Source organism: Thermobia domestica, chromosome 14 (assembly GCF_964235325.1).
Source record: "Thermobia domestica chromosome 14, izTheDome1.hap1.1, whole genome shotgun sequence".
In the NCBI taxonomy this organism is placed as follows: Eukaryota; Metazoa; Arthropoda; class Insecta; order Zygentoma; family Lepismatidae; genus Thermobia; species Thermobia domestica.
The window spans coordinates 196,609,190-196,636,066 of NC_137467.1; the positions used below are offsets into that span (position 1 = coordinate 196,609,190).

Genomic DNA, 26,877 nt, shown 5'->3' on the forward strand with positions numbered 1-26,877 from the left:
CTAAAATTTTATTTTGTATTTTTTCTTACATGTTCGTTATCCACATCAGAGATACCGTGAGTCAATGAAAACGACCCACTAACCCACCATCCTCTGTGACCCACGACGCACCATCCAACGACGTCATCCACTCATACCAACCACCATGACCCACTCTGACCTACCAAAACCCATTGTCCTCAACTCTAACCCATGATCCACGCCCTTCTTTCCACTTACTTAAGAGTTTATACTTGTAATAAAACAAGGCTTCGAAATTATCACTAATCGCAGTTTGAATTTCTACGGTTAATCGCCCAAGCACTGCTCTGTTACAATACGAGTGGATCTGATCTTTATGATATAAAATTCAATACTATACGATGTTTGTAATGGGCCGTTACGATTAATTCCAACTTAATTATCATATAATTATTTCTTTGTTGAATTACAGGTACTTTTCAGTGGAAAATAAGATGAAATTTGAAAGTCTCAAATCAAGGGAAAGCAGGCCAACATAAATGGAAAAAAAGTGTAAAATTCGACTGTGTCACGAAGACCTGTGTCTTTGTCTATTGCTATTATTACAATTACACAGATCAATATCCAAAAGTGAATGAAGTTCTTTTTTCACTTAGATATATTCATCTCAGGTAAGTAAATAGGAACAAATGAGGAAGGAAGGAAAATGGAGACCTTGAAAGTAAAACATAGACAAATTCACCAATTGTCAAAAGATGCTGTCTACAATGTACTGAGCAGAGTGGGTCACGGTGGGTGGTAGTGGGTTAAGTCCTGTTGAGCCGCAACCCACTGACCCACTCACAAATCTTGACCCACTTGAGCCACTTGACCCACAAGCCATGTCTAACTGACCTACTCCATCTCTGATCCACACACGCACTCTTTAGTGTCTTCAAGACTCAAATTCTCCATTCACAGTTCTATATCCAGTATAATAAAATGTATTCATTTAGAAAACGGTACGAAAGATACCAAGAACGTAGATACACAAAGTTTCATTTCCAAGCTGAAACATTAGAACATATTCGGTAAAAAGAATAATCTCACCAGCAAAGAATAATAGGAAGAGTGATCAGCATAACAAAGAATTGAATGTAATTTGGCGAAAACCATGTCATCTTAGAAGAAGCAGATCCAACTAATGCGACGAATGTGGAGTTTGCCGTGAAAACAAGGTGTGTTTCCTTGTTATCTCCAGAAGTTGTCTCTCCTTCTCCCAGTACAAAACACTCCTGGCAAATCGAGAAGTCTAACGCGTGATTTCCAACATTGATATGATGAATGTTGTCAAATTCAATTCATTTCTTTTTCACTCTTCTACACCTTAAAAGGTCTAGAATTCGAAGATCAAATTGAGATATTCATTTACATTTTTCGATGTTCACTTCAAGACATATTTTTCAAGTGACCAAATATTTAGACTACAGATTTTTGTCCATACAAAAACCTTAAAATTGTCTTTTTAACGTTGTATAATTATTAATTACGATAATTTTCGTTCCACCAATAACTGTCCATTTTTTCTTACTTTTCCATCTACCAATGTCAGTACATTTTTATCACCAAAAATCCTAGACCTAAGTTATCAGATTCTCTCACGTCATCAGACATTCCGCGAAGAGTGTGGTGTAACAACATTTAAACACTATTTATTATTGGAGCATATTGTTCAATGACTTGTATATCTTTAAAGAATCGATCAGATCAAAATTTGTTAACTGCTTAAGAATACCGCGTATACAGGAACTGTGTAATTATAGTTTCATTGCAGTGATAACCACTTGAACACCCGTCCATTAATATTTCCCCGATGGGCGTCGTCCTAATTTTCAGTCCTGTGAAGAAGTCAGATCTTTAAGAGAGGGAATAAATGGCGTGGTGGAAAGTAAACGAAGTAGAACACCGTATTTGGTGGTTAGTGTTGGACTCGTGTAATTTTCGGGGTCCACCCAGCCTCCTGAGGCAAACTAGGTAGTCACGTGAATAAGCGTCCTGACCAGTATTAGAAAGCGGTTAGCGTACGCGTTTGTAGCTTGAAAGACTCGGGTTCGATTCCCAGTGGGATCTCATGTGGTTCTTATTTCACGTTAATCAGTAGGTCCCGTCTCATATAATCTCGCTGCTGAAAGGGACGTTAAAATCAAAATCAATTTAACTAGGTCTAGAAGAGTTCTCACACGCCTGCTAGAGATAAGACGACGCAGTGCCCTGAGCAAGTGTTCGTCGCTAGATGATGTAATTCAGCCGGTCGCTAACAGATGGTATTGGAGCGGCTCAGGCCCACAAAGGGCTGTTACACCAAGCGGTTTGGTTTCTTAGAAAGTAAAGAAAGAAAGGAAAGAAAAATACCTTTAATAAACGGTATCAAAGAAGATATGTTTTACCTCAAAACGAAGAGATTGACTGGAAACCATGTTTCATAAGAACTTGTTGCCTTATAGGGATTCGCACGAGACGAGATGTAATGTTTGTGACGAGATACAAAGTGAGACAGAGCTTCTTCAACAGAAACAGATACAATTTTCGAGACGAGATATCACTTTTAGGCAGTGGCGGATCTAGAACGTAAAAACGAGGGGCCAGCCCGAACCCAGACTATGATAGGTCTGGGCTCCATCCGCTACTCCTTTCAGGGTTCCTCTTCGAGAAACAAAAAAGCCTCAACTGTTACTTTATAGCCAACTCCAGTCAGTACTGACAAAGAAAAAGTAATAACTTTAATATTCTCGTATTTACCCCAATTAAGAATCAATTCTAGCTTTGTATGTGCTAGATTCTGATATTACTTAAATCACCCTGTATATACTTATTCAAATTTTATATAAAATCATAGCAGCATGAAAAACTGAAATAAAGCGAATTTGACCTTTTTATGCTTTCAAAATGAGGTGGGGGATCCATAAGTGGTATGTGAGGCCACTAGCTCACACATGAGGTTAAACAAATGAAGATGTGTGATGTGACAGCTCGCCACGACAGGCACTGCAGTGTATGACGTATGAGGTCAACTGAACCACAAGGACCGAGGGAGAGGTATAGTGACCCACGTGTATGTATGTATATATACCCATATGAGACACGAAGAATATATAACTCACACGTGTATTAAACTTCATTATGTATGACAAAAAAGGGCAGACATTTTAAAAAAAAAAAGCCTGGATCTCTCTCAACTGTACAAACCGTACATCGCTAAAGGGGCAATAAAAGTCTCTTCTGCTATTCTGCCACCTAGGATAAAATGAGTTGTTTAATTTATATTTAAATTACGTTATTTACGTGTCTAAAGATAGGCTATGATTCAAATAACAAAAGGGAGATTATATGTAATATCTTAAAAGAATTCGTAATTCTCAAGAGTTATTATGAGGAACGATCGGAAACTAAGGTTACAAGGCTGATATCTCTGGAATTTTGTCTGTTACAGTGGAACGAGGAGTGTGCGGTAATTTTAATACATAGAGTTGGCAACTGTGCAGAATTTCAGCCACCTGCAATCTATGGCGCTAGTTGTAGGTACACACAAATGGCGATTCGTTTGGAAAACTGGTCTCGCGAAAAAGAAGTCCTCTCAGTTATTTCATTTTTGTGGGCTAAACATGTAACTGCGGCTGAAATTCATCAGCAGCTGGTAGAGGTTTACGAAGAGACGGTAACATCTCGTGAGCATGTCGCAGAGTGGTGTTGAGGAAATGCCACCGACAAGGAGCACAGTGACCAACCCAGCATGGCATCAGCAGATTTGAACACAGCTCGTTGGAACATCATCGACTACTTCTCCTACAGCCCGGACCTCGCTCCAAGAGACTTTCACCTGTTCCTGCACTTGAAGAAGCACCTCGGAGCTCGGAGGCCCGTTATTTCTCTTCTGACGAGGAGTTGAAACTCTTCGTGACAACCTGGCTGAACACGTAAGGACAGAATTTTTACCGGGAGGGAATCTTCAAACTCATCCCACGATGCGATAAGTGCCTCCAACGATATGGAGACCATGTCGAAAAATAACGTAATGTACGTACTATCTGTTGGCTTATTGGTTGTACGAAATAATATGTACACGTTTCCTGCAGGCTTTGTTTCCTTACTCTCTGATCATCCTCTTGAAGGCATGTTTTAGTGAAGTAAAGCGTGTATAGGAAAAAATAAGTATGTTTTTTTTTTTCGAGACTTGTAGCTATCTAAAGCAAAGGTATTCCTTATTCCCGTTGCTTTCTAATGTCGCTTCAGAAATACAGAAACCGCTTGTACTATTTAGACTGTGTATTACCATTTTTCTACAGTAAATATGTTAAACCGGAAATAGTTCATTTCAACCACTTCCGAATTCAATAGAGGATTAATAGAGAAGGCAGAACCTATTCTTGGGAAGCTAAATCGATTGCAACAAGCTGCATCTCGATATCTTTTTACCACTTTTGCTCTACAGAAATCAGTATTGAAACCGGACGTAGCAGTAAATTTCAACCACTTCCAGTTTTGGAAGAGTGTTGTGGGATATGACGATATGCTTTCTTGAGTCAGTGAATTAATTGCGGAATACTACTCGCGGATATCTATTCCCATTCTCGTTCTATGGCGATTAGTGTTGAAACCGGAAATCGCTAATTTGAATCACTTCCGGTTTGAATATAGGGTTAATGATGCAATTGGAACCTATTCTTGGGATAATGAATCGATTGCAGAAAACCACATCTCGATATCTTTTTACCGTTCTTCCCCTGTGGAAATTGGTATTGAAACCGGAAGTAATATTACATTTGAACCACTTCTGGTTTTGCTAAAAAAAAATAATTAAAAAAAGCAGTTTCTGTCCATCTGTTACCGTTTTCCTTCTGTGGCAATAAAACTGTCACAATATACACTCACATGTGTTACAAATTTTTTAAAAAAATTGGGAGACCTGGGTTCAATTTCCGGTGGGAACTCATGTGGTTCGGATTTCTCGTTAATCAGTAGGTCCTGTCTCATATAGCCTCGCTGCTGAAAGGGACGTTAAACTCAAAATCAACTCAGCTCAAATTGAAAAAGTATGAAAGTTAACCATACACAAATATAGGAGAAAAATATGGACGAAGGTTGAAAAACTAGATTTAAACGAGTAAAACGAACGAAAAAACAAACAAACAGAGATGAAAGTTGCCATTAAACTTTCGAAATTTGTAATTCTTGAAGTTTACTTGAAATGCTTTGTGGCAGTCTCCCCATTTGTTCTATGGTTATACAATGTTACATGCATGCAGTGGTGTGTTTGTTACATGTACAAAGAATCCTTTTGTTACACGTTTCTTGTTCACAGACCACATAAAATTCGTTGGTCAGAGCTCGTTAGCAGAAACCATGCCTCCATTTTTATTCCCCGTCATCTTTTCAACCCCGTTGTGGCATCTGCAAATGTAGCTCATCAACCCCTTTCGCCAAACCAAAACCGCCCATTCAGAACATATGCTCTCCTTCCTCTGTGATGACGAAACGGTCCGATACGCATTATGCGTTGGAGCTTTATAATATGCTTTGTTTTGGTTTATGAAGATTCGAGTGAATATTTAGGTTTTCTTTTGTTAATCCTATACAAACTCCACTTGCTAAACGAAGACCCTCTCTCTCTTACAGCTCAATTTTCATAACCCTACAATGTAATTTAATAGCTTATGCAGTGTTTTTCATTCATTTTCCCCTTCTTTACGATGGAGATATGATTACCATTTTTTAAATAGTAATCTATATTCTTCATTCAAGCTTATATGGAGGATTGAATAACATGGGTAGTTTCGTTTCATATTGAAACTATGAGAGCTTTCAACATTATATTAGTGTAGACTACCAAATAAGCAGAGATAGCGTGAGTCAATAAAAACTTGACCCATGACCCACTGACCCACCACCCATTGTGACACACTCTGACCAACCATGACCTACTGTGATCAAGGATGTTATAAATAGAGGATCTGCCCATATGTATCTTCATCCTATTAAATCGGTGAAGCCAAAAAACAACCGAGCATCGGCACGTCTGATTGGATACTCTCGTTTCTGCCATCATCTGATTGGCTACTTTCGTTTCCGCCATGATTGTTGGCTCAAAACATTTTGATCTTATTGGGCGGAGTGGGCAGAATAGGGGTGGCGAAACTGTGACGTATGGCTTCAAGATTTTGTTGTAAGGGCAGATCCCCTATTTTATAAGATCCTTGACTGTGATCTACCACCCATCAAAACCCATCCTCATCAACTCCGACCCATGATCCAAACCCCCGTTTCCACTGATTAAAGAGTTTACACTTGTAATAAAACAAGGCTGTAAAATTATCACTAATTGAAGTTTTGTATTTCTATGGTCAATCACTTATGCATCGTTCTGTTACAATAACGGTGGATCTTACCTTTACGATATAAATTGGTAAAGTATTTGTCATGGGCCAAATTATTCAATTTAATTACCATATATATAATTATTTTCTTGTTGAATTACAGATACTTTTCAATGGAAAATGAGTCTCAAATCAAGGTATAGTAGGCCAACATAAAAACACAGACAATGTAAAATTCGACAGTGTCTCGAAAGCTGAGTAGTAAGTCCTATTGCTATTATTACAATTACAAATATCAATGTCCCAAAGTGCCTGAAGTTCATTTTCACTTAGATATACTCATCTCAGGTAAGTAAATAGAAACAAATGAAAAACGAAGAAAAATAGGGGTCTTGAAGGTAAAACGTAGACAAATTCACCGTGTTCAGGAGGTGTTCTTTACAGTGAACTGGGCAGAGTGGGTCACGGTGGGCGGTAGGTCGCAGAGGATCACGTCATGTTGACCCACGACTCACTGACCTACCTACAAATCTTGACCCACGATCCACTGATCCACTCCATCTCTGCAGATAAAATGAGGCAAGAAAAGCTTACTTCTCGTCTCAATTCTTCAAGAATTCTACTTAGTCTCGGCTCGAATTTTTCTTACTTCGTTTTGTAAATTAATGTACAAAAGTGACGCCCTAGTTTTTTCTTTATTTCACCTAGAAGTTATCATAATTCTTTCACATCACGAGAAATCCGTGAAGATTGTAATATAACTACCTTTTAAAGGTATTTATTATTGAAGTACGAGGGATGTTTAAAAAGTTTACGAAGGTTATCATGACTTATGCGTGAGACATAGCTGGAAGTTCAACAAACCTGATGATAAAAGGCACTCAACACTGGTTCTCGATATAATCACAGTTTTTGTTCAACCGCTTATCGCAACGGCAGATAATGTTTCCTATACCATTTCCCATTTCGATAAAAATCACCGTCAAGTTCTCGTAGCTATCATGAGGCAGCGGTTTTCATAATCACGTGCCACATAATGGTGGCCACTCATTTTTTGCTTTAGAACAATGAAAAGTTGAAAGTGACTGGAGCTAGGTCAGGGCTGTAGAAGGGAAGCTTTAGTCGTTCCAAGCGTAACGTCAGTGATTGAAAGGTCTGATGCTGTGTGCAGGGCTCTCATTTAAAATATTGGCCCGTCTTTCTTTCAAGGCATGACACCACTTTCCTACATGTTACTTTGAAATTAGGCCTCCCCGTACACCTCTATAATCTGCCTATGAGTGTCAGCAGGTGTAGTGTTTTTGGTCCACAGAAACCCACCGCTGACCTCACTTTCTACTCTTGACCAATTTTCCAGACGAGCCATCATTTTTAATGTCCGCTTCCCCGGTATACATGATCAGAAACCGAAGTCTTCAAACCAGCACCAAGATAGACGTGTTATTAATCTAAAGTTGGTAAGGAGATTCGTAAAAATTTCTCGTTCGTCTTGAATTTAAAAAAGTTACTTCTCGCCTCGTGGACAACACTAGCTGTAAACCAGTATTGAAACACGAATCGGTAATTTCTTAGTTCTCTCTCTGCGCTGGTCTAGTGGTTAGAGCGTGCGTCTTTGGTGTACGTGGTCGCAGGTTCGATTCTCGAAAAAATAAATCAGTTTCTGAAGGAAAGATTAAATTGCATAACAAATAACTTGGTCGAATCCGCTCCTTTTGTAGCTGTAGATATACCAGGGGAAGTCAAAAAGGTCCCGGACTGTAGTTCTAGTTTTGGTATTTATGGTGTAATCACAATGAATCTTGCGCAATATAGTCCTTAGATTGTGAGCTCCTCCGTGGCTAAGCGGTTAGCGTACGCGCCTTTGGCGTGGGAGGCCCGGGTTCGATTCCCGGCGGGAGCTCATGTGGTTCGGGTTCCACGTTAATCAGTAGGTCCACGTCTCATATAGCCTCGCTGCTGAAAAGGGACGTTAAACACAAGATCAACTCAACTCAAGTCCTTAGATTGCCTAATTCTGAATTTAACAAGTGTGAATATGTCTTAACAGGCAGTGCACGAGTAGTGTAGCTGAATGGGGGAAGTGTGTGGTAATCAGTTGGTGCAATTTCAGAGATCGAGCAACTCCCAAACATCAAGTTCAAGTGCAAATGGGGGAAAATCTGCTTCAGAGACTCTGATAGCTTTAGAAACAGTTTAGCACCATCGGATGTTTGGCTCTTCCTAAAGCTAAAAATGTGCTATTTTCCGTTTCGTTAACACAGAAGAGATCAAAACCAACGCGACGCCTGAGCTTCGGAAGATATCAAAAGAGAACTTTCGTCTGTGTTTCCACCAATCACAAGAGAGATGGAACAAGTGTGTGTGTGTTCCGAAGGCGCCTACTTCAACGGTAATTAAGTAAAGGTAACTGTTACCAAGTACATTGTGGTAACAGAAAACTCAACAAACTTCCGGATACTTTTTGATTGTCACTCGCATACTCAGCTTATGCATCTTCAGCGTGGGGGACTCGAGTTCGATTTCCAGAGGAAACTCATGTGGTTCGGATTCCTCATTAAGCTGTAGGGTCATGTTTTAATCAACCTTGGTATTGAAAGGGACTATAAAATATTTTTTTAAAAAAGGAAACGAAATTAAATGATTAGTTTAACGTCCCACGATTATGCACCGAGGCTAAGGAAGAAGGAGTGATGAGAAATTAATTAAATGATAAATTAAGGAAAGAGGGAGGAAACGGGAGAACCCCGAGAATACGCACGCACACGGTGTTTGTACAACGCTCACCTGGCGGGAGTTGGGGTCGAATCAAGGACCCAACGCATCCATAATTGAAGGATCTACCGTTGAGCCACAGTGGCCACGCGCTAAAATCTAATAATAGAATGCAATACGATATCTTTCCATGTACAAATCGAATATGCGTTTTGTCCAAGCGATATTATCCGATTTGTTATCCGGATATATTTTTTTTATGTGATTCAATGTACACAAAATCTGAAGTCCGTATACGAGAGAATAAAGCAAACCAGGAAAAAAAGAGCCCATTTATTTATTGAACAGCCCTTTCAACCATTTTCAGCTTACCTGGCTTCAAGCTGCGGTGGTGTCTTTGTACAAGTTTGTGGTAAAGAAAAAAAAATACATTTCTTCCAGTGCCTGGAGCAAGTTTGAGATTTTTCTTTTCCTTGAGGTTAAGAAATGTGAAAGGGCAAGGAGAGATTGCTCTGGTGACTCACGTTTCGCCAGCAATAAATAAATAAATTATTAAACCTTTCATCAGGAACCCAAGATAAAGGAAAAGCTCCGCTCACTTTTCAGGGTTCTACTTGCTTTCTTTCTTCTTTTCTTTTCCTTCTGTTTTTTCTTTACTTCTCAACTACCTATCGCAGATTTCGTTGCTACCTTAGTCATTTTCATGGCAACCTACCTTCTTCTTCCCCTCCCATCCTCCCTTTCCTCCAAGTAGTGTACATTTCCTCGTCATTGCAGATACTGCGCCTGGATTCTGTGGGGCCACGCGGGGAGGCGGGGCGAGCGTTGAAGAATAAAAGCACGGGAAAAGCATGTTCTGCTGACGGAATTAGTTTCAATATTTGATTGAAGTTTCCTGAATCTAGAAAAGTTAGAAAAATTTTAGAAAAAAAAAAGAGAGAGAGAACACAAAGTTTACCTACTTCCTTTAAAATATTACAAGATTGAATATTTTAATCTTTCTCAGGTTTTAGAACTGCTCGCGAGATGAAGCTTCAGAACAACATGGATATTAGGGAAGCTCCAAATATGATTGATGTAACTGCATATTGATCATTTGTATCAGTGGTGCATATTGCTTTGATGGCTTGGACTAGCACTATCCTCTAGAAGACATGTACATTATTATTATTATTATTATTATTATTATTATTATTATTATTATTATTATTATTATTATTATTATTATTATTATTATTATTATTATTACGAGAGTGATTCAGAAAGTAATGCCTCGAAGATAATACCTTCCCTAGTAGCAAGAAATCTTTAGGCCAATTGGCGCGTGCTTGTCCTTTGGCTTTCTGAGCTTACACTTGTAACGCATGCTTTCATACAATCTGCCTTTTGTTATACTAGCCAGTGATGTTTTAGACCCTTTGCAGAGCGTCATAGCATCAGTGGCCGTTCATTGGCTATTGACTTGACTTGTAAAACGCTTGCGTCAAGCTTGAATGGAATACTGAATGCAAGGTTGCTCCAACGTAACTTCGTTACTGGAATTCAGCTTGCGGTATGCTTGCATGTCTTCCAATCAAGCTGAATGCAAGTTTGGCCGACTTGCAGTTCAAGCTTACAGCAAGAGTTTTGCAAGTTGTCTCTGCTAGTAGGACTGATAGCACTGATACAGCTATCAGTGGAAAGCTTGTAATGTCAGCTACAAATGGTGACATGATTTTTCAACATAGTCCCCATTACGGAAACAATATTTTTCATGCCGTCGGCAAAGAATTGTGGTGGCTGCTGCTGACCCCATTGCCGAACTGCTATTTCCACCTCCGCGTCATAACTGAAGCATGAAGAGCCAAAAGTCGCAGGGCAGAAGATTCGGACTATAGGCAGGATAAGGCAGAATGTCAACAATACCTTGCCAGCAGATGAGACAACTTTGATTTTTTTGTCGAAGGAGAGGACGTGTGGCGGTACTCCATCAACTGACGCTTCGTTTCCAAGTTGTAATAGTGTATCCATGACTCATCGCCGGCGATGAATGTTCCTGGGCGCACAACCTTCCGCAGTCAGAAATTCAATGACAGCCCGCTGTTTCAACCGGATTTGCCATAGATTGCTCCATTACTCTGCGAGAAGATAAAGGAAGGTAAAACAAGTGACATTCTATAGCTTACACATGAGTGTATTAATGATTTTCAGTTCAGAACGTTTGTAATAATGTTGGCCAAATAGTGGGTTTGGAAGCATTACTTTCTGAATCACTATCGTATTATTATTATTATTATTATTATTATTATTATTATTATTATTATTATTATTATTATTATTATTATTATTATTATTATTATAGGTTAGTTACCACGTTACTATACAGTCTTCAAAAGAAGAGAAAACCTTACAACATACTTTTCTTTTGTCAAATAGATAAATATGATTTGCTATTGACTAGAAAGATTTCTTTCATCTTATTAGTTATTATGGAAAGCAATCGTACATTTGCGTTAAATGAAAGTTGTGCTAGTAATAAAGAACGCTGAAGTAGGCGATTTGTCAACGAAGGAGCCTCAGTCTGTAATAACCTTTGCAACCTAACGCAAACAATGCAACAGGTAATAATAACGGTTGTGCCGATGATTGCAAAATACTGTAGAACAAAATTTGTTTTGCGTTGACGCAAACCGCTACGGAACGAGACTCAAGATCTAGAAAGACAATTCCAGCGAAATGCGCTGTCATTACTCCTAACTTTCCTTTATCCTTCGCGCAACCGACCCAAGAAACCGACTACTCTGTAGGCAACTGGTGCTACCTGGCAGGATATTCATTCACTGTGATTGGAGATGGAGCGAAGGAGAATGTGCTGATTACAGGACTCTTGCTGCACTAAGTAACTAGAGAAGGTTTCTGCTATGTTGCCAAATCGAAGAAATCTTAAGGAAACGAGACAGAGTGCGTGCAAAGAAGTTAGTGGATGTTTCTAAATACATAAAGTTCTCAGAAACTTATATCATTAAAAAAAGATATTAAAGTATACAATTATCAATATAAAAAAAAAGTATACTGAGTGAACGGTACTTGGTCCACGTGGTAAAGTTCAACTCAGCGTTAATCTTTGTTATTATTATTACTATATTGTTATTATTACATATTTTCTCTGATATTATTATTATTATTATTATTATTATTATTATTATTATTATTATTATTATTGTTTTTATATTTACTACTCATTGTTATATATTTGTCATTCTCATATATTTATTATTTTGTTTCATGTATTTGGTTTTTAATATTTTTTCAGTAGTTTTTTCTTCTTATATTTTGCTATATTTGGTCTTGACTTTGATGAAAAACTCTCCTTTGCTGATCGTACCAGTTCAACCTCACCCATAACAATGAAACTACTGGGTCTATTCTTTATATTTCCGGAAAAAGAAAGTATTCCTGCCCTTACAATGTTCTATAAGGTTTCTATTTCCCCGATTATTGAATATTGCTCACTTGTATGGCATATGGCAGTACCTACTAATCTATCTCGCAGTTGACTCGGTCCTAAACTTCTTTCTGCCATAGTTACATTTAGAATGTCTGAGTTACGTAATTACTCGAAACAAGAACTAATGGACATATTAAACCGTCACGTATGAGGGATGATGTCCCTGGGCGAGCAGCCTATCCTATGAAAGGGAAGGAAGGAAGCAACCTAGGATCTATAAGTTAGGTACCATCCCGGCATTTGCCTAGTGTGAATTGGGAAAACCCAGAAAAAACCTCATTCAGGATGGCTGGCCTGAAACAGCTTTTTTACACTTTTTCGACCAAGTGTCTCCACCGGGAATCGAACCCGGGACCGCTCGCATCGACGAATGGTCTCGATACTGACGTCTCATTTTGAATCTGAATAAATCAATCAATCGAACTTAAAAAGGTACTTGTTTCTCGACTCTCGTCTCATTTTCGAGACGAGACGAGACGACAAAATTCTCGTCTCGCGGGCAAGAAAGAAAGTTTAGGGGTTAGTTTAGTCTACTACAAGATCTTATTGCTGTGATCGCTTGAGAACGAGGAAAGCAAAGAAACGGCCTTTCTCTCGTAGACTGAAAGTTGACTGCTAAAAAGGATGCCTTCCTTATCATCCCTCATTATCATGCTTAGAGGTTAAATTTCAAAATGGGTTCTACACAGTGTAGACAGGCGAAGATTAATAAAAAAACGGGGAAAAGCTGATAAACACTTCATTCTGCCGTTCCTGAATTTAAATTGGTAATTAAAATTCGAATCTAGAAAGAGAAGGGCCTCTTCTTCCACATTTCCCCTTAGAAAAAAAAAAACTCTCACGCACACATCCACTAAAGACATTACGAAAAGAGAAAAGGAGGGGTAGAATGATTCATCCTCCCCATATCCTCAAATCTCATGGAAATGTATACGTCACGCGTTCAAAATTACACCAGGGGCTTTCCTGTTGTGCTGTTTCTTCTATGCGCCGAGTCATGTTATGTAATAACAGGCAGCTGAACCATAAAATGCAAATACTCTTGTAGCTTGCTCAGAATTCGTTTCATTTTCTGTCAAAACATGGGGAGATCTCTGTAATTATAATACTAAATAATGATTAATAGACGCTTAGTGGCTTGAGCACACAATATTGTAAAAGAGCCTTGTTGAAAATCCGAAAGCCACAAATTAAATTTTGATTAATGGACAGAAACGCTCTCAGAGTGTTACTTCTGGCATTTTATTTATATCATATATATCTGTAGCATCACGATTGAAAATTGTTTCAGAGAATATCCACTTGGTATTTCTAAAGAATACAGTCCTTAAATCGGTTGATATTAGTAGTTTACTTTTTCTTAATTGACTAGAGAACTAGTTGCTTAAAAGTAACATTACATATCTTAGCTACTTAAGAGTCTTCATCCCGGCGAAATTAAAATACCGCTAATTGTACAGTTATTATGTGATATCTTCAAATAGATAAAACATAATCGAAATGTGGAACAAGAGCGCCCTAGACAATATTATTTTACATGAGAATCCGTTATCACGACTCACTTATCTGCTTTCGATTTCGAGCCATTTTGAAAATCGGCATTTATTTTCGCGTTTCTAAATAGCTGAAAACGGAAAGTCGCTAGGTGACTTGTGATAACGGTACCTCACGCAAAATAATATTGTCTAGGGCGCTCTTGTTCCATATTTCAATTATCTTTTATCTATTTGAAGGTATCACATAATTACTGTAAAATTAGCGTATTTTAATTTCGTCGGGATGAAGATTCTTAACGTAGTGGCTGCCATACTAAAAATAATACAAAATTTACCATTTTTCTTATGCTTGTTTTTTCATAAGTGAAAGGAAATAATGAAATGCAACTTACCACAATAATAGATAATGTTATTTTACAACAGAAAATATAAACCTGAAGAATTTTCAGTGTTGCCATCCATAGAAAGTACAGTGTTGCCAGAATAAAATTTCCCCCAAAATCTGAGTTAAGGCAGCGACTAGGAGAACGAACTCAACTGCATTTGATTACGTATCATGTTGTTTTGGAATCCTGTGAACTACTTTTTAAATAACATTATTATTTAATTTCAATAATTGTATGTTAAAACTATTTTGTTTATTACAAACAAACTACAACTATTATTTAAAAAAAGTAGTTCTTTTCCACGGAACTTTTCCGAAGCAAACAACACTGCACAGCGTGGCGGTTTCAGCGCTGTCTCCAGAAGTATTCGTCAATTCGGACTTGTCCAAGACCGTGGCACTTATTAGAGGCGCATTTTAGCGGATTTCGTCGGAAACTGAACACTTGGCGTATTTAGCTGCACTGGCGTATATACCTGCAGTTACCTTACTTAATAGAAACTTATTCACTAATGAAGTAGCTGATTAGTGGATTAATGCGTAGTTTATATTCATTATTTAGCGGTATAGTGAAACGAAAGGAAATCTTTCAGTTTAACGACCCATAATTATGGTCTTTAGGCTAAGGGAGACGACGATTAAGGCAAGTGAATGATTACGGAAAAATGGGTGGAATTTAGACTGTGCGAGGAAACCTGAGTACCCCGAGAAAACCCACGGACACGATGTTGTCCACCACAAACTTACTTGGGCGGAAATCGAATCAGAGACCCCACGCACAGAGGTATCTAAGCGATCTGGCCACTGTGCCCCTTATCACCCCCTCAGGGTCAGCGGGTGTGGTGGGTCGTGGGTTTGACTGTCTCTGGGTTATTCGAGTCACAGCTCGTGAATCTGGTAACCCGTTCCAGCATGGATAGACTAGTGCAATAGCTACTTAACGAGGATGGTGCAACTATTCTATATTGATTAATGTACTAGCTACTCAACGCAAACACTACAAAAATTGATCGTAAAATTTGTCCTAAGAAAAAGGGTAAACAAACATCGGATTTTTAAAACTTCTATTTATTTATTTATTGACATAATTAACGAATAACGGCAGGGTTGGAAGCAGGCCCGTAGCCAGTCCGAAAATGTAGGGGGGGCCGGTTGAAGTTAGGGGGGGCGATCCTAAAATATTAGTTCCTCCTAAAATATTATTATAGTTCATTTTCAAACCTTCCGTGAAATTTTTAGTGGGGGCCAGTAAAATTTTAGGGGAACCCCGGCCCCCCTAGACCCCTTCTGGATAGGGCCTGGTTGGAAGTGATTAAACATTGTCAGTGAAGTTAAACATAGATGCAAAAGTTTAAAGTAAAGTAAGATACTTAAAAGTGGATGAAAATTTGACACAAACAAGGTCCCGGGTTCGATTCTCAGTGGGAACACACAGTTGAAAAAGTATAAAAACTTTTTCAAGCCAGCCACTGGGTAAGATTTTCCTGTGTTTTTCGCATTCACTCCAGGCAAATGCTAGGATAGCACCTAACATACAAGTTCCAGGCTGCTTCCTTCCTTCCCCAATCATTTCTACTTTCCCTTTCCTCCGATAGTGTGATCGCCGAAAGACATCATCCCTCATACGCAGTGGCTTCCGGGCTTAAACCCCTCCGCTAAATTTTATTTACTATTTGAAAGTAAATGAAATATCTTGCAGAATTTTCACATTTCCAGGAATAAAGTTATCAAAGCTCCCCCGAAACAAAATCGTAAATACGCCACTGCTTACACGTGATAGGCTGACATGACAATAGATGCCAAAAGTTCAGAAATCTAATTCCTAATCTTAATGCTTGATACAAGCAAGAGAAGTTTTTTTTTTTTTAATAATAGTATTAACAAAATCCTGGATTTTTAGTGTGCGTACGCGGTATAAAACCATTATTGTGCTTACTATGTACTAATAATGTGTATAAAACAATGCCTGTTAGCAATATAATAATTAGATATAAGTTCATTAAATTTGAAAAGCCAATTTTAACGATTTTCTACAAAATTATTTCCTGTTATCTTGGTTAGCTGTATCTAATGTTTGTGTGTGTATATAATGTAGAATTCAATTGTAACAGATAAATTATTTCGCCAAGAGCACAATAGACCACGGATAGCTCCCATAGCATTTTAATGAAAGTGGGTATTGATTTGATGGGATGTATATACGCTAAATGCAATAATAACATTATTAAATTCCATGCAAATCCAATTGTTACATCATCTTGCCTTGCTTGCATTTCTGCTATGTGAATCTAACTGTGTGAATGCTAGTGTTGACAACACACGAGACTAAACATGAAAACAATATTTTCTCTTCTCGTCTTGTCTCGATTCTAGAAATGTTTTTCTCTTCTCGTCTTGATTCTAGAAATGTTTTCCCCTCTCGTCTTGATTCTACAAATGTTTTTCTCGTCTCGACTCGATTCTAGAAATGTTGTTCTTCTCTCGTCTGGTATCGATTCTAGAAACGTTTCTCTGGTCTAGTCTCGATTATAGATTTGTTCTCGTTTCGTCTCGATTCTAGAAACGTTTAACTTGTCTCGTCTCGATTCTAGAAATGTTTCTCTCGTCTCGTCTCATTTCGATTCTAGAAATGTTTTCTCATCTTGTCTCGATTCTAGAAATGTTTTTCTCCTCTCGTCTTGTCTCGATTCTAGAATGTTTTCCTTCTCTCGTCTGGTTTCAATTCTAGAAACGTTTCTCTGGTCTAGCCTCGATTCTAGATTTTTCTCGTTTCGTCTCGATTCTAGAAACATTTCACTCATCTCGTCTCGATTCTAGAAATGTTTCTCTCGTCTCGTCTAATTTCGATTCTAGAAATGTTTTCCCATCTTGTCTCGATTCTAGAAATGTTTTCCTTCTCTCTCTCTTGCCTTGACTCTAGAAATGTTTTTCTTCTGTTGTCTCGTCTCGATTCTAGAAATGTTATTTTTCGTCTCGATTCTAGAAGTGTATTTTTTGCCTCGTTTTGAAAAGTTAGGTACAAAATCTATGCTCTGATTGTACTCAATGCCATCAAGAAGTTATCACAATGCTTCCGCTTCATGAGAAGAAATGCTCTTCATTGTATTCGTACAATTACCGTAACAATTTGTAGTCTTGATACAATGAATCGTGTAACACCAAAACAGTATTTGGTTGCGAGTGGTCCCGAGTTCGATTCCCGGTGGGGACACTCGATCGAAAAAGCTTTTTCAGGCCAGTCATCTTGAACGAGGTTTTCCTATCTTTCCTTCATTCACTCCACACAAATGCCGGGATGGTTCCTAACATATACGTCACAAACTGCTTTGTTTCTTCCCCAATTCTTTCTTTCTTCCCTTTCCTCGGATAGTGTAATCGCCGAGGAACGTTATCTCTCATACGTGACGGGCTAACAGCCATAGATTCCGAAAGCCCAGAAATCTAATTCCTAATCTTAGCGAAAAATTGAATCATATCGATATGTCAATAGTGATAAATGCACATCATGAGTCCAAATTTAAGAAATGACACTCCAAAATTTCTGTCGTATATTTTGAAAGTATTTCGTATAATTTAGTGTCCACCGTATAGTGCGTCCCTCTTAGGCATAATCCGGGACGCTGAAAATTTTCTTAATGGTCCCTGGTGGCTCAGTGGTAGAGCGTTCACCTCTGGTGCTAGGGGTCCCGGGTTCGATCCCAGCCTCCGCCAAGTGAACTTTGTGGTGGACAAACACCGTGTGCGTGGGTATTCTCGGGGTTCTCCCGTTTCCTCCCACATTCTTCATCCCACCATTTCATTCATTACTCATCATCACCATCTCCTTTAGCCTAATCGTGGGACGTAAAACTGAAAGATTTCATTTCATTTTTTTGAAAATTTTCTTAAAATTCAGGATGTTTCGCCCAATTCGGGATAGATGGCAATCCTATCTCCCACCGGGAATCGAACTTGGTTCTTCCACGCCAAAGGCTCGTGTGGTGACCATATAGCCATCTAGGACCTCTAAGATAGAAATGTATTTTAAGGATTTGGAATAGAGGATAGCAGACAGAAAGGTACGCAGGATGTGGGTGTTGGGGTCCGGATCCCCCTCCTCTGAAGTCCCGACATGTCTGTAAATTTAGTCTAATTTTAAGGGTTATTTTACAAATTTAATATAATTTACCCTCACATTGAATTTGAACTCCTCCCAAATCTTTGGAGCCCTGCCGGAAAAAAATCCTGGGTACGCGCCTGACAGCAGGCACTTGAGAAGCCATCTTTTACAATTATCATACGTTCAAGGCGCGCCCGCACCCAGAAACTTTAGTTGGGAGGAATGCGAAGTTGGGGGAAGGATTCAATAATACAAGATGCCACATTTATATAGTTTCAAATGGGTATTATTATACAGCCGAAAGAGACGATAACTTAATTTTTAAGTACTGCTACCAAAATTCTCACGAAAAATGATAAAACTATATTGTTTTTTATCAGAAAGGAAATATCTGTAAGTTTTATGTCCCACGATTATGTCGGCTAGGCTAACGGAGACGGTGAAAAATGAAGGAAATGATGGAATGAAGAAAGTGGGAGGAAACGGGATAACCCCGAGAAAACCCACGCACCCGGTGTTTGTCCACCACAAAACTCATTTGGCGCGAACTGAGATCGAACCAAGGGATGGCGCGAACCATGTACTAGAGGTGAATGCTCTACCAGTGAGCCACCGCGATCCCCAGAAAAGAAATGGTACAGATGATAAGTAAAGTCAAATCTTCAGTCTATCAGCAATTTTTCTGCTAATGTACAAATATCTGTCGAGTTACAAAGTTCGGTAGGTTCGGACCTGGTGGACCCCCCCCCCCTCCCAAGTTGGTGCGCCCCTGATGCGTCCTCTTTAGCCTGCAGGACATAACAGAAGGACGTTAAACGAAACAATTTCATTTCCAACGGTCCTCTTTGGTTCTTTCTACTCTAGTGGAGTGGGAATCGATACCTGCTACCAACACCACTGCATAAGAAAGAAGAGCAAGCGAGACGTATCTCAAAGAGCCATCATAGGAGAGAGCGCCGTCGCGACAAGTGACGTCACCAAATGCGTTCGGACGGCTTATCTAGGCTCGTTTTCGCGACGCAAGGGTAAAGAAGAGAGAGAAAAAGCTCAAAGGGAAATGAGGTAGCTCTGCTGACGTAAGTTCCGGTTTCTGCCTAGTTCCTAGATGTCGCTATGCGAAAAGAGAAAGAAAGAAAGAAAGAAAAACTTATCCGAACATTAACGCACAGATGCTATGGCGAGAGAGAGAGAAATAAATGTAGATACGAGATGCGATTGTCAACATATGAACTTCGCAGTTTATATACTTAGTTCGCCGGCCGGGTCTTGATGCTCTTGTTGTGATGTGAACTTGGACCCTCAACACAATTTCAGCTCCTTCTCATCCCCAGCTCCTTGACTCAACGAAATAACGCGGAGTTTTCTACGGAGTACTTACTTCCTGAAAGCTCTCGTGGCACAGATATCACCGCTGCATACAAGACTTTTCTCTCCCCAGAATTCTCACAGACTCTGTTTACCCAGTGGCAAGGGCGAAGGGAAGAGGTTCTGTGTAATGTTGTTGACGGTTTTAGAGGTTATTCGTGCGAGAGTGCTCGAGTCTTTGTGTGCACTCGGCTCCTAATTTTGGAGTATCTATGTTAAGATTCCATCTTTTGATGTTAAGCAAATGACATTCGGGTCTGTTAAGGCCATGTCCGGTGGTAAAGATACAAAACTTAATGTTGTCCTGAAAGAAATTAAACTCTAAAGATAATACTCTATCCAAATATTATTTTAGTTAGATGTAATGGAAAATATGCTGTATGTATTGTAACCCAAGGATTATTGAGCATATCTTTCATACTCGTAGTTCCCGCCAAGGACGCCGATTTTTCTGTAAATTTGGGGGGCCCATTCAGATGCAGAAGGTATATATATGAAGATTTTAAGACAAATTGCACTCAAATTATGCCAAATATTGTATATTCAAAAATACAATAGGAGGAGTGCACATGAACTTTGGAGAGGCCCGGGCCCCCTCGTCCCCCCTTCAGGATCGGCGCCCTTGGTTCCCGTGGTCTGGGAGATCAGGAACGGTGACTGATGTGCTAGCGAAAGATCCGGCTACTATATTTCTTTACTGTAAATACAGGACGAGCTTACCAATCTTCAGCGTCACCCAGCGTCGTGAGGCAAACTGGGAAGTTCCGTGAAAACAAAACGTGACGGCCACTAGGTTTAGAAAGCTCCTGATGTACCTGTTACGGACACTGCGTCGCAGGGCGCTGAGTACAAGTGCTTGCCGCTAGGTTGGCGGTAGTTCAGCCGGTTACTAGCAGATGGCGCTGAAGCAGGCGTAGGCTCACAAAATGGGTTGTTATGCCAAGTGGTCTGCTTTGGTTTGGTTTTATACAAATACGTATACAGAATTGAAAGCATTGTTGAAAGCCTCTGTGTGTGAAAGCACATAATAGGTATGCATATTTAAAGTATTACGTATATAGTATAAGCAACGACAAGGTTGTATACATGAGTATTTGTTCGTAGTAGCCTATCACTTTATATATTTATGCCCTTGACACTGGGCTATATCTGCTACATGATCTCCCCCACGTGTTGCGCTTCGCCCGCCATGTTGTTAACAATCCAAAGCCGCTCCGCTTGGTAAATCATTTGTGCAAATCATGCCACGAAATCATCATTTGTATCCCTCCCAATGTTTCGCAAGTAAAACACACACACACATACACACGCAGAGAGAGAGACAGACAGACAGAGAGAGAGAGAGAGAGAAAATATCCCCTTTGTTAAACCAGGAAATTACAATTTTAGACTATTTTTCTCTTTTTTTCACCCAATGTATAGTTGATGTTTATGCGGATGCCAGAAGGCACACCTTTTACTGATAAAATACGTTTGAATGATTGCCGCAGTAGGTGATGTTTATACAGTTTCAAGGTTACTCGTGTTTTCAATGAGCAAACACAAAGCTTGGTTTTTCAACGTCTATTCAGTTAGTATCAAGGCACTATCATTTTCATTACACGCTTGATTAATCAGCTGGTGTCTATAGACTAGTGCTAGTCGAACGTTTTCTAGTGGCGATCACTTTCACACTTCCAAACGATGCTGTGGTAGATTCCTTCCGTCATTTTGTCCATCTGTCGACACATATCAGAGCAATATCAGTAAGATACTCAGGAATGGTCTTATGTGTGGATTTTCAAGAGTTCTAAAACTGGCCATATGTGCGGCGAGTTTGGTCAATGGGCACAATAAAGATTGCCCAAATATCGCCGCGTGCATGGAACTGTTTCGACCTTGCAGACAATCTCGTTATTCCCTGGCGATGGTTTGATCAACTGGAAAGTTCATTCGATCCATCAAGGTGCCGAGCAATCTGTCCATTGCCGGGAGTTGGGATTACACCCCCCCCCCCCACACACACACACAAAAAAAGGCATGTGTGGCTGCAAGCAATGATATCGTGCGACCACTAAATGTCTGCGCACGCGTGAAGCAACCGAAGCCATATGTTCCACGCCATGTCTGTATTCTACGCAAAAGTGCAATACTTGCGGTTTCGACATTTGCGGTACTGCGACATTTGCGGTAATTCAAATATCGACATTTGTGGAACTTGAACATTTGCGGTACTATTCGAAATAACTTCTTATTCTCTAAGTTAAAAGAGGATATTGTCAGGTGTTCAGTTATAGGCAGTGACGTATTTAGGGGGTGGCTATCGGACTCAAGCACCCTCCCCCCGAAATAAATTTATTATATGCTCAACTTCATTAAAATTTGTCAGCACCCAAAAGGAAAAAAATATAAGTGCTTATTCACGTGTCTGCAGAGCCCCCCCCCCCGAAACAAAATCCTAAATACGCCACTGATTAGAGGATAAGCACACAGTATCAATTGCTATAAAAGACCAAATTTTATAACATTGGTGTAGCCAGTAAGTTGTTCTACGGGAGAATAACATGGCTTTTTCAGAGGACTCGAGGCTATTTTTGCATGCTAAATACTAAAAATTTTCTTTCAGAATATGAAACCATTATTAACTTACCATACATACATACATATCTTTCTCAGAACACGAAGAACATGTAAAGCCAAATATAAGGATCACTTATACAGAAAAGTGAAAAAAATAATAGAGTATCATGATAGACACATCCGAAAGATGTTAACAAATACTTGTTTGTGATTGGCCAAAACTAACAAAAATGTAAACAAATCCTTATCTGTGATTGGTCAAACGCATGTCCATAATATTTAAAGGGAACTTCCAGAAATATTTATATTTTTGGTTTTCTTTTATAGGTTTCATTAACAGTTTTGCAATAACTATTTGCCAGTGTTTAGTCAAAATTGAAATATATTCTTCGTTTTTAACATATGGAGATATTTCTAATTACGTGAAAGTGTTACGGAATTATCGAAAGAGCAACTTCCCTGCGGAGTGATTTATCACAAGTCACTCATTTTGCATACAGTTGTCCATTGTTATGAGCATATTTAGGCAAGGGCGCCGATCCTGGGGGGCCGGGGGCCCGGGTCTCCCCGAAAGCTCATGTGGGCCCCCTATCGTATTTATGAATATACAATATTTGGCATAATTTGAATGCAATTTGTCTTAATATCCTCATATATATATATATATATATATATATATATATATATATATATATATATATATATATATATATATATATATATATATATATATATATATATATATATATATATATATATATACCTTCTGCATCTGACTGGCCCCACCCCAAATTTACAGAGAAATTGGCGCTCTTGTATTTAGGGATTTGTGGTCAGATCTAATACGGAATAAGTATAAGAAACAAAGTCAAAATTAACGTTCAATGAATTAGTAATTTATGAGTTCAATTAGTTTCTTAGAGATAAACACATAAACAGTAACACATAATGCTAGGACAGAATACATTCTGAGTTGAGATCAGTTAATTTTGAGTTTAACGTCCCGTTCAGCAGCGAGGCTATATGAGACGTGGACCTACTGATTAACGAGGAATCCGAACAACATGAGCTCCCGCCGGGAATCGAACCCGGGTCTCCCACGCCGAGACATTCTGAGGCAGATCCTCACCTCTGGAACTGAATATTTATTTATAAGTTATTTATAAGTTATAGTCATTTATAAGTTCCAATTCCTTAACCTTCCTCTACACACACGGATTAAAATTGAAATCACACAGACTAATGTGCGTTTCCTACTGGAACAGTGTTCTTCGAGATGTTATTATTGTTTGCTTGAAATCCAATTTGATTCATTTCGGATTCCAATCATTAATATTAGCCTTCACCAAACTGAGAAATTCCTGATACGTCTTACTAGCTCTTCTTGGTAAGATGCAGAAGATCAAAGGAAAAATATTTGTTTCCCCCAAGTTATGTTCCATTAGATGACCAGCGTGATCTCCTCTCATATATCCATAACCTACCAAAATCAGCCAATCAGAATAAATCACGTAATATTAGGCTGTTCCAATCATTTTAATTTAGACTAACGTGGAGTGAAATGAGTGTTTTTTGGTGCACGTTCCAGGATGTGTATCGCAAATGTCCCTGAAAAACTGGTTTTCTGGTTGTATCGCAAATGTCCAGTACCGCAAATGTTCTGATATTATTCCACGCAATAGCAAACGCGTTATCAGTGAGAGTGCCGTGCAGTAGAAAATAACACCCGCTGCGATTTTATACAACGACTTCCCTGTATCATACACATATGAGTGAGGTCGACAGACCAAGCGCGAAGCGTAAGAAAATTTTAAAATATAAACACTGCTTTTCCTTGATTTTGAGCACTTTTTATTACTTTTTCCATCCATTTTATGTATGTACACATGCGTTTTCCTAAAATGAGTAACATTGTAGAACCATTTCCTAAAGCATGAAGAGAATTTAAGTACATACTAGTAATATTCCAAAGTAATGTTTCCTCTCTCTTTTTTCTTTACTTTTTCCTCCCGAATTTTGCGCCCCTTATTTCGGCGCTCGGGGCCATCGCCCCGCTCTTCAGTTTGCAGCTGAAGAAGTAAAGGTTACCGTAGAGATTGCCCACCAACTTGACACGTGTATGGCCACTTTAAGAACAGGTTCCATTTTCCATCTTGTACCTCTGTTGTAACTGGAAATGAAAGCTGTGGTACTTCCTCTCTCACCGGGTCAGTATTGCATCCATATAGAGAAAATGGTTTTAAAAAATGTGAGAAGGTCTTTTCGATGAATTCAACTTTCCAAAACACAGACTTTTCTTTAGCTTTTATTCCTCGGTTAAATCAGAAGTTCCTTTAATTCCTCAATTGAAACGGAAGTTTAGGCACTTTCCCGTTAACTGAATCAAGTGTACATAGACAAGTTTTAAGGCGCAAGTTGCACCCTTAAGATTGTTTGGGGGAAACACAATTTTTCATTGACAATGGTAGGCTTACAATCAAACTGAAGAATGGACAATTTTTGGGAAAGATGGTAAATTTTTGGGGCGATAATAATAAAATTGAGGCGTTACGTTCAAGCCCTTTGGGGGCAGAGCACCCCAGCTTTAAATATTTATTCGAACAAAATGTCGTTATTTTAATAACCATTCGTACAGTTGTTCATTATTTCAATAATTATTTGAACAATTGTTCGTTATTTTTAAAATTAATTAATCTTACAATTACTTATTTGAATACTTATCTGAAGAATAATTGCTTGTTATGTGAATAAGTATTCAAATAATTCCTCGTTATTTGATTAATATTTGAACAATCCCTATTTGAATAAGTATTCGAATAATTCCTCGTTATTTACGTAAGTATTCGAACAATACCTCGTTATTTGAATAAGTATTCGATCAATTCCTAGTTATTTGAATAAGATTTCAATCAATTCCTCGTTATTTGTATAAGTATTGAAACAATACCTCGTCATTTGATTAATTATTTGAATAATTCCCCGGTATTTAAGTAAGTATTCGAACAACACCTCGTTACTTACAAAAGTATTCGATCAATTCTTTACTTACATAAGTATTCGAACAATTGCTCGTTACTTGAACAAATATTTGAACAGTATCTATTTGAATAATTATTTGAACAGTTATTCATTAGTTTTTAAATAATTATTTCTACAATTGCTTATTATTTGAATAACTATTTGAACAGTAATTGCTTGTTATTTGAACATTTACTCAAAGAATTTCAGGTTATTTAATTAATTTATTGATACAATTGCCCTTCATTGGATTTATTATTTTTGCAATTTCTCTTAATTTGAAAAGCTATTGGTAAAATTTTCGTTATTACAATAATTGAACGGCTCGGGTGAACGTAAATGGTAAGCACTATTTTCGATGAAATTGAGTCGGTTTCTGATCGAACCACAGAAGAGTATGTAGGCAGTTTAATTTCAGAAATGTACCTGCAGATGTCAGGGAAAGCTTGTTTGTTACGTGTCAGTGTATTGAATTGTATGAGAATGGTCAAGTAATTAATATTTGGACTATTAGTGTCAATTATACCAATAATTGCTTGTTGCTTAAATATTTACCTAAACAATTGCTCCTTATTTGAATAAGTATTCGAACAATTTCTCGTTATTTGAATAAGTATTTGAACAATTCCTCGTTATTTGAATAAGTATTCGGATAATTCCTTTTATTTAATAAATATTCGAACAAATCCTAATTATTTGAATCAGTATTCGAACAATTTCTCGTTATTTCAGTAAGTATTCAAACGATTACTCGTTATTTGAATAAGTATTCGAACAACTTTTCGTTATTTGGATAAGTATTCGAACAATTCCTTGTTATTCGAATCAGCATTCGAACAATTTCTCGGTATTTGAATAAGTATTCAAACAATTACTCCTCATTTGAATAACAATTCATACGATTGTTCGTCACTTGAATATTAATTTAAAACAAGTTTTTGTTATTTGAATAGACCCATTTATTCATGTACTTGCTAGTTATGTCAATTATTTGGAAAGTATTCATCAATAAAGTAATTGATACAATTGCTCATTATTTAAATTAGAATCTAAGTAATTAATTAATTATTTTAATAATTAATTTGTCTCGCATTTGAATAACGTTTGTTGGAGAGATTGTTCGAAATATTCGATTACACGGTTTTCTCAGGGTACTTCATTTCCTTCCACATTCTCAATTCACTAATTTGAATTCTAACAAAATAACAGTTTAAAACCTATTTAACTATCCTGTATCCTCAGACACCCTGTATGCTGGAGAACAATGTGGAAGTATGATTTGTCACGGCTATTTTTAAAATCCTATATATTTAGAAAAGCTATCTTTCCTGGTCGTATAAGTTTGATTCCTTATATGGTCAGCAAATACACATCTGAACTATTTATCTCAAAGGAATGTGTTTTCCATCATCTCTGTGTACATATAGGAAATAGCAGATAAGTGT

At 38.2% G+C, this 26,877-nt stretch overlaps 1 protein-coding gene across 1 annotated transcript in view; it reads left to right on the forward strand.

Moving 5' to 3' along the window:
• Positions 1 to 26,877, forward strand: part of LOC145670521 (uncharacterized) — a 1,332,296-nt gene that overhangs the window by 1,104,485 nt on the left and 200,934 nt on the right. The window lies entirely within an intron of this gene.